General features: G+C 45.3%; 1 long non-coding RNA gene across 1 annotated transcript in view; it reads left to right on the top strand.

Annotated features, from left to right (window-relative positions):
• The window catches only part of LOC149441695 (uncharacterized), a 47,986-nt gene extending 35,758 nt beyond the window's left edge, over window positions 1-12,228 (top strand). Inside the window, exon 2 of the long non-coding RNA XR_016307307.1 lies at window positions 11,839-12,228. This is a non-coding gene — a long non-coding RNA (uncharacterized LOC149441695). The remainder of the gene's footprint in view (window positions 1-11,838) is intronic.
• The last annotated feature ends 5,398 nt before the right edge of the window (window positions 12,229-17,626 follow it).

Raw genomic sequence — 17,626 nt, 5'->3', positions numbered from 1 at the left:
TCCATATGAATTTTGTGAGAATTGTTTGTAGTTTAGAGAAGAATGAATTAGGGACTGGTAAGGGGAGTGTGCGGAATATATACAAAATTTTGGGTAAAATATACATTTTTAGTTTCACCACGTGGCCTAGTTTGGAGAGTTCTGAGTGCGTAAAGTGTTTAGTTCTCGGGGTATAGTTTCAAGCAATATTTTGTGGTTTGCTGTATATAGATGTTCTGTCACTGGTTTGAGTCTGATGCCTAGGTAAGGAATGCTGTTTGCTTCCCATGGAAATGGGAATTGTTTGGTTAGTTGGGTTTGGAGTTGGGCTGAGATGTGAAGGTTAAGTATGGAAGATTTGGGTTCATTAAGTTTGTAATATGAAACTGTTGAGTAAGTAAATAGGTGTGAGCAAATCGTTTGGAAGGATTTTTTAGGGTTGGTCACCATTAGTATTATATCGTCCGCAAATAGGCTGATTTTGTGTTCCATGCTAAGATGCATAATTCCTGTGAACGTTCTATCCTCTCTGAGTTTGGAAGCTAGGGATTCAATAAGGAGTGTAAATTGTCAGGGCTCCGGGTATGACCAGAGGTGTGTGGACTGACACAGGGAAACGCAGGCATCAGATATGGTATAAACAATATGATTTATTAAGACTAACAATACAAAACGCAGTGCAAAACTAAACATAAACACAGTGCAAACAAACCAAACCACCTACAGATAACAATACATACAATGCAAGAGTCGTCAGGCAGGCCGGGTCAGTAGCAAATGGGCAAACGGAGTACCAGGAACAGGCGGGAGAGTGGTTGGGGGTCACAAGCTGGGTTCAGTAACTCACGGGCAGCGCGGTGCAGAGGGTCAGGCTGAGAATGGTCAGGGTCACAAGCCAGGGATCGAACAGGAGAAGTCAGCAGAGGTCAGGATCAGGCAGGGTCGGCAACAAGTCAGGCAGAAACAGGAACACAGGATACAAGATACAGGGGCCCATGGAAAAACACACACCAAGGCCCTGACTGTGAGTCTGGTCATTCCTTAAATACAACCCCTGCAATCAGCTTCAGGTGTTTGTCTGACTGCAGGGGTGAATCTCTGATTGCTGAGAGCACCCGCTGGCCAGCCCTGGTACTGCAGCCCACAAGGCAGGTGAGTCCCACCATTATTGGCAAGTCCATTCCTGACAGTACCCCCCCTCAAGGAGCGGCCTCAGTCCTAGCTGGGCAAAATGTTCCACCGCCCGGGTCCGGTAACTGTCGGGATATCAAAGACTGGCACATCGGGCGGGGCGCCGGACAGAGGCACATCGGGCGGGGCGCCGGACAGAGGCACATCGGGCGGGGCGCCGGACAGAGGCACATCGGGCTGGACGCCGGACAGAGGCACATCGGGCTGGACGCCGGACAGAGGCACATCGGGCTGGACGCCGGACAGAGGCACATCGGGCTGGACGCCGGACAGAGGCACATCGGGCTGGACGCCGGACAGAGGCACATCGGGCTGGACGCCGGACAGAGGCACATCGGGCTTGACACCGGGTCACCAGGCGGAGCAGCGGGCTCCAGGCCACCAGGTAGGGCAGCAGGCACCGGGCCACCAGGCAGGGCAGCAGGCACCGGGCCACCAGATGGAGCAGCAGGCACCGGGCCACCAGGCGGGGCGGCAGGCACCAGGCCACCAGGCAGGGCGGCGGGCCCCGGGCCCCCAGGCGGAGCAGCGGGCACCGGGCCCCCAGACGGAGCGGCAGGCATCGAGTCATCTGGCAAGACCACGGGCACCGAGTCATCTGGCAAGACCGCGGGCTTTGAGTCAACCGGCACGACAGCGGGCTCCGAGTCAACTGGCACGACAGCGGGCACCGGGTCATCAGGTACCGGATCGTCTGGCTCAACAGCGGGCACCGGGTCATCTGGCTCGACAGCGGGCATCGGGTCACCAGGTACGACAGCAGGCACCGGGTCATCAGACATTGGATCGTCTTGCTCAACAGCAGGCACCGGGTCATCTGGCTCAACAGCGGGCATCGGGTCATCAGGCACGACAGTGGGCATCGGGTCACCAGGCATGACAGCGGGCACTGGGTCATCAGGCATTGGATCGTCTGGCTTGACAGCGGGCATCGGGTCACCAGGTATGACAGCGGGCACTGGGTCATCAGGCATTGGATCGTCTGGCTCAACAGCGGGCATCGAGTCATCTGGCAAGGCAGTGGGCACCGAGTCACCAGGCACGACAGCAGGCTCTGAGTCAACTGGCACGACAGCGGGCACCGGGTCATCAGGTACCGGATCGTCTGGCTCGACAGCGGGCACCGGGTCATCTGGCTCAACAGCGGGCATCGGGTCACCAGGCATCATGTCATCTGGCTCGACAGCGGGCACCGAGTCATCTGGCAAGGCAGTGGGCACCGAGTCACCAGGCACGACAGCGGGCTCTGAGTCAACTGGCATGACAGCGGGCATCGGGTCACCAGGTATGACAGCGGGCACCGGGTCATCTGGCTCGACAGCGGGCATTGGGTCACCAGGTATGACAGCGGGCACTGGGTCATCAGGCATTGGATCGTCTGGCTCCACAGCGGGCATCGGGTCACCAGGCATCAGGTCATCTGGCTCGACAGCAGGCACCGAGTCATCTGGCAAGACAGTGGGCATCGGGTCACCAGGCATGACAGCGGGCACTGGGTCATCAGGCATTGGATCGTCTGGCTCGACAGCAGGCATCGGGTCACCAGGCATGACAGTGGGCACTGGGTCATCAGGCATTGGATCGTCTGGCTCGACAGCGGGCATCGGGTCACCAGGCGTGACAGCAGGCACTGGGTCATCAGGCATTGGATCGTCTGGCTCAACAGCGGGCATCGGGTCGTCTGGCATGATAGGATCATTAGGCTGGATCAGTTCATCAGGCTGGGTACAGACATCAGGCTGGGTAGAGACATCAGGCTGAATTGCGGGTGCCGAGGCACCAGGCTGAACCACAGAAGGTGGGTTCTCAGACGGCAGGCTGACCGGTTTGGATACTGGCAGGATGGTACTGGTTGGAAAGAATTTTCGCTTTTTTCTGGTTTTAGTTACTGGAGCACTGTAAGTAAACGCAGGTCTGTAAACGAATGGAGCAGCTAAAGACAGAGAAGAGCTGGAGGATGGAACAGAGGAGGGAGCAGTTGCTACAGAGAACTTCTTTACAGGGTTAAAGAAAGGATAGGTGCAGCGAGTGGGAGCAGGGGACTGGTATGTGGTAGTTAGCAGAGTATACTGGGCTGTCACTGGGGGTGCTGTCGGGGATGCAGGAAGAGTGCCTTGAGCAGAGGAATGATGTTGCAAGCTGACTGAGGCTGGGTGCAACAAATCTGTTCATGTCTGCAGTACTGGTTGAACAAAACTCAGCTTACACATTGCCTGTCTGATCAAAGACTGCACTGCGTTTATGCAATCCATAAGCACATGTGATGGACAAGCTGCATAATGCTCATGGAAGCTATCTGGATCATCCTCCAACAACCATACTAGTGATTCCACTTGATCCACACTAAATGGGGGAAAAAAGTCATTCCTGCTTTCAGGGGTACAGGACCGAGCCAACTCAGCACAAACCTGGATCAATGGCTGCACCTCAGAAAACTCTGTGCCCTGATCTACTAGGCAATGAGCGATCCTTATACACTCTAGTAGTTGATCCCTGGGATATTCCTTCAGAGTCTGATAAGCATAGTCTTTGTCATCAAACACTAGCAGAGATAAATACACCACCTCATCAAGATCCATCCTTCCCAGCAACAATAAGCCAAGATGGCTTCCCTGTGCAGCCACTTCTGGTCAGGATTGGCTTTGGTGTAATGTCAGGGCTCAGATATGGTATAAACAATATGATTTATTAAGACTAACAATACAAAACGCAGTGCAAAACTAAACATAAACACAGTGCAAACAAACCAAACCAAACCACCTACAGATAACAATACATACAATGCAAGAGTCGTCAGGCAGGCCGGGTCAGTAGCAAACGGGCAAACGGAGTACCAGGAACAGGCGGGAGAGTGGTCAGTTTCACAAGCTGGGTTCAGTAACTCACGGGCAGCGTGGTGCAGAGGGTCAGGCAGAGAATGGTCAGGGTCACAAGCCAGGGATCGAACAGGAGAAGTCAGCAGAGGTCAGGATCAGGCAGGGTCGGCAACAAGTCAGGCAGAAACAGGAACACAGGATACAAGATACAGGGGCCCATGGAAAAACACACACCAAGACCCTGACTGTGAGTCTGGTCATTCCTTAAATACAACCCCTGCGATCAGCTTCAGGTGTTTGGCTGACTGCAGGGGTGAGTCTCTGATTGCTGAGAGCACCTGCTGGCCAGCCCTGGTACTGCAGCCCACAAGGCAGGTGAGTCCCACCATTATTGGCAAGTCCATTCCTGACATAAATATTATCGGGGAGAGTGGGCAGCCTTGTCTTGTACCGTTTGATATGTCAAAGGGATCGGATAATGTGCCATCTGGGTGAGAATATAATGACAAGATGGCTTTCATCATCCAACCTGTGATGCCAAATTTTTGAAGTGTGAGTTGAATGAATTGCCAATGTATCTGGTCAAATGCTTTTTCTGCATCCAAAGATAGGAGCAAGGAGGGGGTCTTAGTACTTTCTAAATTGTGCAGGAGGGAGATAACTCTTCTGCTGGCATCGGGTGCTTGTCGACCTGGGATGAAACCTACTTGATCCGAGTGTATTAGGATGGGTAGGTAGGGGAGAATTCTTCGGGATATGATTTTCACGTAAAGTTTTATGTCAGTATTGAGTAGCGAAATTGGTCTATAGTTCTGGACTAGTTGGGGGTCTTTGCCAGGTTTTGGTATGGTCGTTATGATAGATTGCAACATGTCTTTGGGGAATGAGCCTGTGGTGGCAGCGTGATTGAAGATTTTGGTCAGGTGTGGTGATAGTTCTGTGGCAAGATGTTTATAGTATTCGTTAGTGTATCCGTCATTTCCTGGTGATTTATTAATTGGTAATGTTTTAATGGACGTTTCTATTTCTTTGGGCGATATTGGGCACGAAATGGAGTCAAGTTGCTCTGAGGATAGCTGAGGAAGCTTGGTCGTTTGGAGAAATTGTTGTATGGACGCGGTCGTCGGTTGAATGGTGTTAGGGTCGTTTTTAAGGTTGTAAAGATTTTGGTAGTATATTGCAAAAGCGTTCGCTATATCCTGGGGGTTTTTGTTTATGGTATTCGTAGATGGGTGTTTAATTGAGGCTATTTTGGATTTCAGCCGTTTTTGTTTTACCGATTTTGCTAACAACGAGCTGGCTTTGTTACCTAGTGAGTAGAAATTCGCTCTCATTTTCTGGAGATTTAGATCTTATTTGTGGAGTAAAAGGGATCTTAATTTATTTCTATCTGCTGTCAAAGACGCAGAGATATTTGGGTCTTGAGATTTTTTGTTCTTCGTTCGTTTTGATTGATATTAGGAGGTTATCTATTTGTTGGGTTCTGTTTTTGTTAATGCGGGCGTTTAGTTGTATCAGAATACCTGTCATGTATGCTTTATATGTTGACCATAAAGTGGTTATGGATATATCAGGGGTATCGTTAAATTCGAAGAATGTTTTGTGTGCATCAATTATCTGTTGCTTGTAGACTTGGTTGTTCAACAGGAACGAGTTCAGTCGCCATAATTGGGGTACAGATGAATGTTGTTTGCTGTCAAGAGAGATTGTGATCGGAGCATGGTCTGACCAAGTAATAGTGCCAAACTTGGAGGAGGTGATGTGTTGCAGTGTCCATTTATCGGTGATGAAGAAGTCGATTCTAGAGTGGGATGGAGAAAAGTAGGTAGAGTCCTTTTCTGTACTGTGTTGACATCTCCAGACGGCGTAGAGATCGTTGGAATGGAGAAATTGGTTGAAGGTCTGTCTTGAAGATATTTTGTTGGATGAGGAGTCCAGAAGAGGATTACCGATGATGTTAAAGTCCCCACCGATGAGTAGTCTGCCTTTTCTGTGTCGATTTATGGTGGAGTTAAGTTTGTTGAAGAATTTAATTTGATTGGTGTTAGGGCCATAGACGTTCACCAATGTATACAGTTGCAAGAAAAAGTATGTGAACCCCTTGGGATTATGTGGAGTTTTGCATGAATTGGGCATAAAATGTGCTCTGAACGTCATCTAAGTCACAACAATAGAAGAACACAGTCTGCTGAACATAATACTACACAAACATTAGATGTTGCCATGGTTTAATTGCACATAACATGTAAACAGTCACAGTGCAGGGAGGAAAAAGTATGTGAGGCCCTAGCTTAATGACTTCTCCCAGAGCTAATTGGAGCCAGGAGTGAGCCAACCTTGACTCCAATCAGTGTGATGATATTGGATGTGTTGCTGACAGCTGTCCTGCCCTTAAAAAACACACACCTGTTTTGGGTTTACTGGTTTCAAGAAGGACTGTCTGATGTGAACCATGCCTCGCAGAAAAGAGCTCTCAGAAGACCTACGATCAAGAATTGTTGACTTGCATGAAGCTGGAAAGGGTTACAAAGGTAAGTATCTCCAAAAGCCTTGATGTTCATGTGTCCATGGTAAGACAGACTGTCTACAAATGGAGAAAGTTTAGCACTGTTGCTACTCTCCCTAGGTGTGGTCGTCCTGTAAAAATGACTGCAAGAGCACAGCGCAGAATGCTGCATGAGGTAAAGAAGAATCCCATAGTGTCAACTAAAGACCTACAGAGATCTCTGGCACATGCTAACATTTTTGTTGACACATCTACAATAAGGAAAACATTAAACAAGAATGGAGTACATGGGAGGACACCACGGAGGAAGCCATTGCTGTCCAAAAAGAATATTGCAGCACGTTTGAAGTTTGCAAAAGAACACCTGGATGTTCCACAGCACTACTGGCAAAATATACTGTGGACAGATGAAACCAAGATTGAGTTGTTTGGGAAGAACACACAACACTATGTGTGGAGAAAAAAAGGCACAGCACACCAACATCAAAACCTCATCCCCTCTGTAAAACATGGTGGAGGGAGCATCATGGTTTGGGGCTGCTTTGCTGCCTCAGGGCCTGGACGGATTGTTGTCATTGATGGGAAAATGAATTCCAGAGTTTATCAAGACATTTTGCAGGAAAACGTACGATCATCTGTCCACCAACTGAAGCTCCGCAGAGGATGGGTGATGCAACAGGACAATGACCCAAGGCATACAAGTAATTCAACAAAACAATGGCTGCAACAGCACAGAATATGCCTTCTGGAGTGGCCCAGTCAGAGTCCTGACCTCAACCCGATTGAAATGCTGTGGCATGACCTTAAGAGAGCGATTCACACCAGACATCCCAAGAATATTGCTACACTGAAACAATTTTGTTAAGAGGAGTGGTCCAAAATTACTCCAGATCGTTGTGCAGGTCTGATCTGCAACTACAGGAACTGTTTGGTTGAGGTTATTGCTGCCAAAGGAGGGTCAACCAGTTATTAAGTCCAAAGGTTCACATACCTTTTCCTCCCTGCGAATGTTTACATGTTATGTGCAATTAAACCATGGCAACATCTAATGTTTGTGTAGTATTATGTTCAGCAGACTGTGTTCTTCTATTGTTGTGACTTAGATGACGTTCAGAGCACATTTTATGCCCAATTCATGCAAAACTCCACGTAATCCCAAGGGGTTCACATACTTTTTCTTGCAACTGTATGTAGTATCGTTGATATTGCAGATCAATATATGGTAGCAACCTTGTGGGTCCGCTGCTGCCGAAATAAATTGGAACTTCAGGGAGTCTCTTATAGTTGTAATGACGCCGTTCTTTTTTTTAGGATTCATTGCCATATACATTGTGGAGAACTGAGGAATGTTGAATTTAGGGATTTTGGAAGAGGTGAAGTGGGTCTCTTGTAGGAATACGATGTCAGGTTGAATGGTGCGGACTTCTCTCGAAAGCAGGGACCTTTTGAAGGGGGAGTTGAGGCCTCGGACATTTAGCGAAGATATAGTTATCATTTTGTTGATTGTAGATGGTTTGAATGTCGTAGCTTTGGTGGTTCAAATGCTATGAAGAGGAGTGGACTTCCCTGTGGTGGAGGCGATGGACCATCAGGTGTGTGGTTCTGTGAGCATGGGACTGCTACTTTTGTGGACTGGGTGTTCAACTGTGCGAAGAGAGTTGTTGAGAGGGGCAATTCTAGCAGACGATGACTGGTAGCTTGCGGTAAAAACAAGGATAAAAACAGGGGTAAAAAATCCTTGCAGACAACTCAAGTAACATGTGTAGCAGTATCTGCTACTGTGTAAAATGGAGGCGTGAGCAAGCATGACTCTTTTAAGAGCTCATGCTTGAGACGAACTTGGACGATCAGTTTGTTCAATCGGGGCCGATTGCCAGCTTGTGTGTTAGAAATTGGTGCCCAGGGAATTGAGCGTGGAGATAATAATATGCTTGAGTGGGGGCTATGCCCGTTCTGTTTCCATCTGTTGCAGCCGGTTGGATGCTGGTTGATGGGAATCTGTTGGCATAATGCTCCATGATTTCAATAATTCAATGCCTACTTCTAGGGAACGGATTGTGAAAAATCTGCCTTGGTATTTGACATTGAGTTTCGTAGGGAAGCCCCATTGATATGCGATGTTGTGGTTCTGCAACGCTTTGGTTATGCTAATGAGCTTCTTATGGTTGTTTAGTGTGGCTTTAGACAGGTCTGCGAACAATTTAATGTTTGCTTGGGCTGGAGGGATGGAGGACAGATTCCTGGTTGCAATCATTATTTTTTCCTTCACCTGGTAAAAATGTATGCGTGCCAACATGTCTCTGGGAATCGTCACAGGTAGAAATGACGGTTTGGGGATTCGATGTGCTCGATCTATAGCCAATTCCACGTCAGTGAGGGTGGGAATAAGATTTTTCATATATTGTTGTATGAAAGGGACAATGGTATCTATGACTATGGATTCTGGGATCCCATGGTATTTAATGGTGTTTCGCCTGGAGCGATCTTCTAAATCTGCCAGTTTGAGCTTGATTTGTTCGATGTCTGTCTTATGGTCTGTATGTGCATCTATAAGATCGTTATGTGTAGTACACATTTCCCCTAGTTTGTTCTCGATATGGCGGATGCGTTTATCCTGGTTTTGAACCGTATTGGAAATTTGGGATAATGAAGCCGTCAGGTCGTTATGTAGTGTTTGTCACAGGGACAGGAGCATGTTCTTCATGGAAATCTCCATAATAGGTTGGTCAGAAGCAGGATAGGATTCAATTAAAGATGGAGTAGTAGCAGAGAGTACAGTAGCTGAGAGAGAAGGTTGATGTCTGTCAGGGGGTGATCCCGTATCCAGCCTGGGTCTGGATTTTGCCAGGCTGCTGGTTGTGGGAGACAGGGGGGGAGAGGACCCACCGGGGTCTCCTGGGTAGAGCGATCCCTTCAGCCTGGGGTCCAGATGATATGCAGCCTGGTGGTCTGTGGTCTCCCCTTGCTGCTGTTGCTGGGCAGATGAGCCGTTCTGCAGGGGGCCAGTGCCATCTTGGCTGCAGGGAGCGAGTGCTGGGAAGAAACTTGTCATTTTGACAGGGTGACCCGGCGATTTCCTCCTGCGGGTCATAGCCCTGTCGGATGGCGAGGGGTTAATTGCTCTTTTGAGCTAATTAGAATTCCTTTGGGCCATAGTGTGCCGATGTCAGGCTGGCGGGTGGACGGAGCTCTCTTCAGTAAGCGTCCATCCCCGGAGCCGGCCGCGCATGCGCCCTCCTTTTCTTCTTTTTATACATGAACTCTCTTTTCATCATTCTCTAATCCCACTTTTCCCACCTTTTTTTAAATCTCTCCAATCTATCTTCTTCATTATGATAGAGTTCCTCCATCCTATAAATATAATTTACCCTTGTTATACAATCTTTTATTTTCGGTACCTTCTGCTGCTGCCAGTATTTGGGTATCAATCCCTTTGCTGCGCTTATTAGGTGGAATAGCGACATATTTTTATACAGTAACCTCAGTTATATGGAATAAACATATTATTATTATTATACAGTATTTATATAGCGCCAAAGGGTATGCTCAGCGCTGTACATTAGCAAGGGGGACAGAACATGAGACAAAACAGTAACAATACACTACACGAGGGGTTCGAGGGCCCTGCTCTTTCGAGCTTACAATCTAGGAGGGAGGGGAAGGTGGTACAGGAGGAGATGGCTGTGGGGGATGGAGTGGTGGGAGGAGTGGATGAGGTTAGTTGTTAGGTGAGGTCGGGTGTTAGGTGAGGTTGGGGTAGGCTTCCCTGAAGAGGAGGGTTTTCAGGGTGCGCCTGAAGGTGAGGAGGGTAGGTGACAGTCTGATGGATTGGGGTAGGGAGTTCCAGAGGATGGGGGAAGTCCTGGAGAAGTCCTGCAATCGGGCGTGGGGGGAGGAGACCAGGGAGCTAGAGAGTAGGAGGTCCTGTGAGGAGCGGAGGGCACGGGTAGGGTAGTATTTGGGTATCAGGTCAGTTATGTAGTTTGGGGCGGCATTGTGAATGGCTTTGTAGGTCAGAGTTAGCAGTTTGAATTTGATGCGTTGGGCAGTCGGGAGCCAATAAAGGGATTGGCAGAGGGGGGAGGCAGATGTGGAGCGGTTGTTGAGGTGGATGAGTCTAGCCGCTGAGTGTAGGATCATGCCCAGATCTTTCAAGATAGTAGTCTCCAGAATCTCTTGCATTAAGTGAATTATATCCTCCCAATATGCCTATATCTTAGGGTTTTCCCACCATATATGTGACATTGTTCCCTTGATCCCACATACCCTCCAACGCATAGGTGATTTCTCCACGTATGTGTTTCCTACTTATTATACTACGTATTATAGTTAGGTATTTGTAATTCATTCACCACCTTTATATCTATAGCCTTGTGCATAAGTGTAAATATTTTCTTTTTTTGTTGCTCGCTAAATGATATTCCAAGTTCCCTTTCCCATTTTCCATATACAGAGTAGAGATAGACCCTGTTATTGTAGTAAGAATTTTATAGATACGGGAGGTACCATGTTTCCATTTCTTGCTTTCACTAAGCAGTTGTTCAAAGGGGTTTAAATTCTCCTCTGTTCTTAATGGTTTTGGGGGTGTTGCAATAAAATGCCTTAATTGGAAATTTCTCCATTCATCTAATGTGAAAAACACCTTTTTATTTTCAAGCTCTTTAAAGGAACATATTTCTCCTTTTTTCATTATATCTATTAACTGTGCATTACCTTTCTTTATCCATGTACCAGAAATAACTTCCTTCCCAGGTGGCAAATAATCTGTTCCCATGAATGGTATCAACAGTGAATTAAATTCCCATCCCATTTGTTTGTGAACTCCCTACTATACCTTAAATGTATAAGTGCTCGTACCTTCACCCAATTCTTTCTTTTACATTCAGTTGTCAGTGGGGAACCCCTCTGACAGCTGAAACATTAAGGCATGTTTTTCACTACTAAAATACCGCATGACTTGATAAAATAACTCATGTGGTATTTTAGTAGCATTTTTGGGTAAATTCAAAAATTAAAAATGCTATGCGGTATCCTACTTCATACTCATGCGCTAAGATATCGCTTAGTGATTTGTGCCCAGTGAGCCTCTCACTGTGCCCCCTACTGACCCCGAACCCTCGGACAATGCCTGAATGTCCCACTGGTCAGTCTACCCTGGGCTCAAGTAAGCATTAGTGTGCCTGGGGGAGGGGGGGACCTTGTGCCTTTCCAAACACTGTAATTGTTCCAAGAATGTTTACTTCAACTCCTGAAATGGTAAAGAATGAAAAAGGCACTCTAGCTAGCCTGCACTGAGAAGTGATTGTCATGATGAAATGTCAGTGATTCTTTGCTCTAATTTTACAGGAGTGGTCCTGCTTGCGGTTCAAGCTGACCTTCATGTCCTCCACTCGCCTTCATTTGTGGACAGTGGATATTTTGTCGCACTAGGCAAGAACTGGCATCAAGGACCTGCATAAACACCCTGGCATGCAAGAGGTGGTTTGGAAGCAGCACAGCAACTTGACCATCCCTTTCCTCTATGCTGCATTTGGGGGTGCATAATTGTTTCTCGTTCCTGAACGAACTTGCAATGGATATTGGAGTCCCCATGTTTTCCAGATATGATTGAGCCATCTGCTGGAGCCTGGTTTTGGTTTTCCAAACAATTGGGAGCTGGCAGGCATGTGTTTACATCAGGCCATGTATTTGCCTTTTTTTGTTTTGTCGAATAAAGACTATTTTTGTTCCTAAAAACAGTGTCATATCCTCTTGATTCTATTTCCTAGAGTTCAGATGGCCATCTGATTGATGAAAAATATGCAATCTGATTGATGAAAAGTCAGTTCAATTTCCTCAACATGTAGCTAAAGTCTGTAATAGGAGGATCTACTGGAACAATGCATTAATTTAGAGTGGGTCAGGCCCATACAGTACATAATGGAGGTTTGCTATGAAGGAACATTCACGTTTGGATACCTGAGCTCATATGGTTTGGGTCCAAATATTTCTGGCCATTGCAACATACTGACTAATGCAGATCAACCTATATCAAGCAGAAAGAAAAGTGTACCTTGTCCATAGAATAGCCACCGGGAGGTCCTATCTGGGCGCACAGATCTGGCCTCTGCATAATTGGGTACATTCTGGCAAATGAGAATTTGGGATGCTTTATAATACTAAGGGGTTAGTTCATGCTTGCTTCAGGGGAAACATTACTAATAATTGTATTTTCAGTAGAAAACATGTCCAATTCCTAGATTCATTGAGGTACATAGCAGAGGTTCAAGGTATTCCATAGAAGAAGTTATTGTTCTTCCTAACTATACAGGTGGCACAGATACAACCATACACCCAGGGCCACTGTTAAATATCACGGGGCCCCGTACAGCCTACCTGACAGGCCCCCCCCCTCCCACCACCAGAGAAAATATCAAAATATCAAAATTATAATTATGGTAAAAATACACTAAAACCATTATTAATGTACACAATCCCAACAAAATGCATGTTAAATCTAAATGATAAAACTGTATTGAGTTAATAAATAAAGCTCTGTGTGTAATTGAGGTCTTGGAGCTCATTCATATGGGTGCTGTGGCCTGTAGAGTGTGAATCAGTGGTGTGTTTTTGTGGACTTGGAGCTGTTTGCAGGCAACCTATTTTACACTATGGAAACACTGTAGGTCCTGATTTGACAGGCATATGGGTGCAGGTGTACAGCCCTGAACTCAGACAGTGAACATTCAGGGCCTCTTCCCCACACCTGCACACCTGTCAGATTAAAACCTATGTTCACACAGCTGCTGTGTCCTCATAGCGTACCAGGTGGGTCCAGCCACACGAGCATCCCACTCATTCATGCTGTACAGGCCAGAGGACCTATGTGAATGTATCATTTTTTACTTTTTTTTCCTCAGCCCATTGTGTTGCACCTAATCACACAGTAGTGGGTGCCATGCATTATGGTGGCTGTGAATGTATCTGTGTTTACCAGACGTGTGGAGGTGCAATTAAGTTTTCATCATTGTACCTGCGCACATCTGCAAAGGGCATTGGGTTTCTTTGCTGTGCAGAAAAATGCATGCTCTTGCATGCGTTTCTGCACCACAAATGGTATGAACAAGTCCTAAGGGCCAGTTCACACTATAGAAACGCAGTCTGGATAACCTACTTTCTGTGCGTTTTGGATGCAGAAAAAAGCAACTGAAACACATGTAGTGTGAATTGGCCCTAAAGGTTATTATAGGTAAGGGAATGGGACTGACCAGGAATTGTGAATTCAATCAGACTAGTGGTGAGATACAATTAGGAATCTTATAATAATGCTAGATTTGAGCTGTAGGCGATAGGAAATGAGACACATTAATTAGATCAGTAAATAAATAGTTAAATAAAAAGAGTTGAGCAGTGATACATAGATTTGCAGATGGAACAGGTGATGACAGTGGGGGGGGGGTCAAGTTGTATAAGGAGAGTGGTTTGTAGCAGTCTGGGGGAGAGGAAAGAAACAAAGTTGCAATCAAATATAAACAGAAGGAAACTTGAAAATGTCAAACTTGTGGAGCAGAGCAGGAGCCCAGCTAACATTCACAACACTGAGCAGAACGACAGGAGGCTAACAATGGAATTTAACAGCTGTAGATGGGCTTGTCAGCTGCCCATGCCCTCTTATCAGCGGCCCTGCATACACCAGTCAGCTCTTCTACTCCCTCTCCACTTTTTAGTCCATAGCCAAAATCTTAATTGATTGATCAATATTCCTGGCACTGACAGAACCCTACATATTGACCTACATATTTTGGGCCTTCACAATAGTCTGTAACATCAAGGAGTTTATAATCTAAGGCCACAAATTCATACATATACTAGGCCCAATTAACCTAACAGCATATCTTTGGAGTGTGGGCAGAAACTTACCCAAACAGAGAAAGCATGTAAACTCCAGACAGGTGCTGACATGACTTGGATTAGAACCCATGACCCAACTGCTGCAAGCCATGAGTGCTAACCACTAAGCCACTGTAACAGAGTTTGAGCTGGATTGTACAGTAGTTACATGATTAAAGAGAGTGAAGATATATAATTAGATTGGGACATTAGAACTAGACCTTCAAATTATTTGAGATATAAGTTCGACATTCGAAAATAGGATGTATGACTTTGTAACATTCATTAAGAAATGCATTAGATCATTTTTGGAGAAAAAAGGCAAAGGCAAGAAAATTAATAGAGGCAACAATAATAGCAGCAACCCCTCCCCCCCCCCAAAAAAGCCATTAAAACAAGCACACCTGTGAGGTTTCTCATCTGGCATACAAATAAACGTGAACGGGTCAAAGCCAGCACTTGTGCGCCACCTAGGGACCATATCCGGCATTGCTCCTACAATTGCATCTAGTCCAGGGGTGGGCAACTGTGGTCCTCCAGCTGTTGTAGAACTACAAGTCCCATGAGGCATTGCAAAACCGACAGTTACAAGCATGACTCCCAAAGGCAGAGGCATGATGGGATTTGTAGTTCACCAACAGCTGGAGGGCCACAGTTGCCCACCCCTGGTCTAGTCGGATCAGAGATTTATCAAAGACAATTCAGTCTGCCTGTAGATGATATTTTTGACCACTGAAAGGTCTTAATTGATTTACTTGGGTCTGCCTGAATGTTCAGTGTCTGCTGTTGGACACTATTCTTAGTAAATCAGGGCCTTCTAATCAATGGAGGCCATGATCGTCTTCTGTTCTGAAAGCCCATGACAGAACCTGCAAGATAAAACACCAATAAAATTTAGTAATAAACATTTAATTTTTCGCCTAAAAAATAAACCAACGGTTAGGGACTTTTTGACACCAACACAGCATACAGTGAGTTTCCCAATACAAAAATTATTGACGTCAACTAAATATTACAATGTGGATTTTGTTCATGGCATACCATTAATATCCAAAGAAAAAAAATTGTTCACCATGGTTAAAAATGAGCAGCTCAAAATAAACATTTTAGTGTTACCATTAATTTACAAGATGGTATAGTTCACCAACGAAACTTCAAAACTGTCTTTCTAGAAAACAAACATTATAGCCTCCTGCATGGAGTTTGCATGTTCTCCCTGTGCTTGCGTGGGTTTCCTCCCGGGTACTCCAGTTTCCTCCCACACTCTAAAGACATGTTGGTAGGTTAATTCGATCCTGTCTAAATTGGTCCTAATATGTATATGTATGAATGTGAGTTAGGGACCTTAGATTGTAAACCCCTTGAGGGTTAGGGACTGATGTGAATGTTCAATATATATATGTGTAAAGCGCTGCGTAAATTGACAGCGCTATATAAGTACCTGACATAAATAAAATAAATAATAGTAAATACACATATCAATTCACTACTACAGATGTTTTACCTTTGCCTTTTAGGATTAAGTCAGCTCAGAACATTTGCATGTCAATAGAATCATTTGCACTCACAGACCTGGCTATACAGGAGGGGGTCAGTTGTTAGTGGGCTGTCAGCAGCTAAGACAGCATTTGCTTTTTGAAGCTCTAAACAAACATCAGTCAGTTAACTTCAGACAACACAACATAAATTCCATAAACACACTCTTACAATTTGTTAGCTTGAAGACAAACGTTAGACACCATAAATACCAGCATGTTTTCTCCAATAACCTGTACTTTTTCTTTTTACTTCCATAAAATCTGATTTGGAAGTTTGAAATTCATCCCATTTCAGTTGCTTATTCTCAGCCTGTATAGATGCATTCTGTACCTTAATATGCTGGAATGGGACCCATGATCTAGGCTGTTCACACTTCTTATACCTAGGCCATGTTCGAAAGCGTGCTGAATACGCTTCAAAATCACATCTCATTGTTATATGGATTTTGTTATACCTAGGCCATGTTCCAAAGCATGCTGAATACGCTTCAAAATCACATCTCATTGTTATATGGATTTTGTTCCGCTACCTGTCCAGCAGAAGAGGATAGACAAAATCGAGCAATGTGGCCAAATAATCCACATGCATAACATTTTATCTTTTCTAATGTAGTACAGCATCTATTGACAAAAGGCTTTGTTTTAGACTGAGAGCATTCATTGGCTGACACTTGATTAGCAACTTTCTCTGGCTGCTTACAGGATGAAGGGGCAGTTTTACAAGTGGTCTGACCATCCAGAGATTTAGGCAGGCCATAGATGGGTGGAAAATCGGCTGAAAATTTGTCCAAAAGAATAATTGGCTGATTTTCGGATCGTTAGTGGGTGAATTTGTCGGCCGTTTTTCGTGATTTTAACACATTTTTTTAATCGGTCATGTTGGAAAAAAAACGGCCGATTTTGTCGATCAGCTGATTTTCACAGCAATGATGGGCAAATCAGCCGATCTTTTTACCGATTAAAAAAAATGCGCATGAGCTGCGACCTGCAAAAAGAAGGAAAAGAAGAAAAAGAAGAAGATGAAGACAAAGAAAAAGAAGAAGAACATCTGTATCTATTTGTAACCATTTTGGATACAGATGTTTCTATTCGGATACAAATAGATACAATGTTGCAACCGCAATACTTTTAAATGTCAAAAATAATAGCGGAGTATCCCTGCAGAGAATTCTGCTATTATATTTGACATTTAAAAAAAGTTGTAGTAAGCGTGCGGGAAACACCACTCATTTTTGCTGCCTGTTGGATAGCTAAGCAATATGAACATTTAAAGTTGTAAAATGAATCTCTAGAGGAAGCTCTTGAAATATCCAAAAGTGACATGAGTAGTTTATAAATTTCTGTTACTAATTCTGATGCTAGTGTTTCCCGCACGCTTACTACAACTTTTCCCGCTAGGCTTTGACTTCATATCCTCTTCTAACTCCAGCCTGGCCTTTCCATGTCTTACTTCTCTGCTTTACCCTTTCTGTTCCTGTGCCTCACAGTCTTTCTGTAATCCATTTGAGGATTTTACTGGGGTATCAGACTTGGCATTATCTTGTGGCTCTCCTTGTTTATCAAATGCTGAAAGATGACAGTCCATATCAGCACAATTAGTGTCCTCAGTCCCCCTTTTCCAATCACAGCTCTCCATACATCACAACCCCCTTTCACATTAAAGCCCCCCAACATTACAGCCCCGCTTACATCACACCCCCCTTGCAATCATAGACCCCTCCCTCGCA

This window comes from Staurois parvus, unplaced genomic scaffold (genome assembly GCF_062004578.1).
Source record: "Staurois parvus isolate SC_StPar_1 unplaced genomic scaffold, SC_StPar_1.0 ptg000958l, whole genome shotgun sequence".
NCBI lineage: Eukaryota > Metazoa > Chordata > Amphibia > Anura > Ranidae > Staurois > Staurois parvus.
The sequence above is the reverse complement of the archived record's forward strand: the minus strand, read 5'-3'. Positions and strand labels throughout refer to the sequence as shown.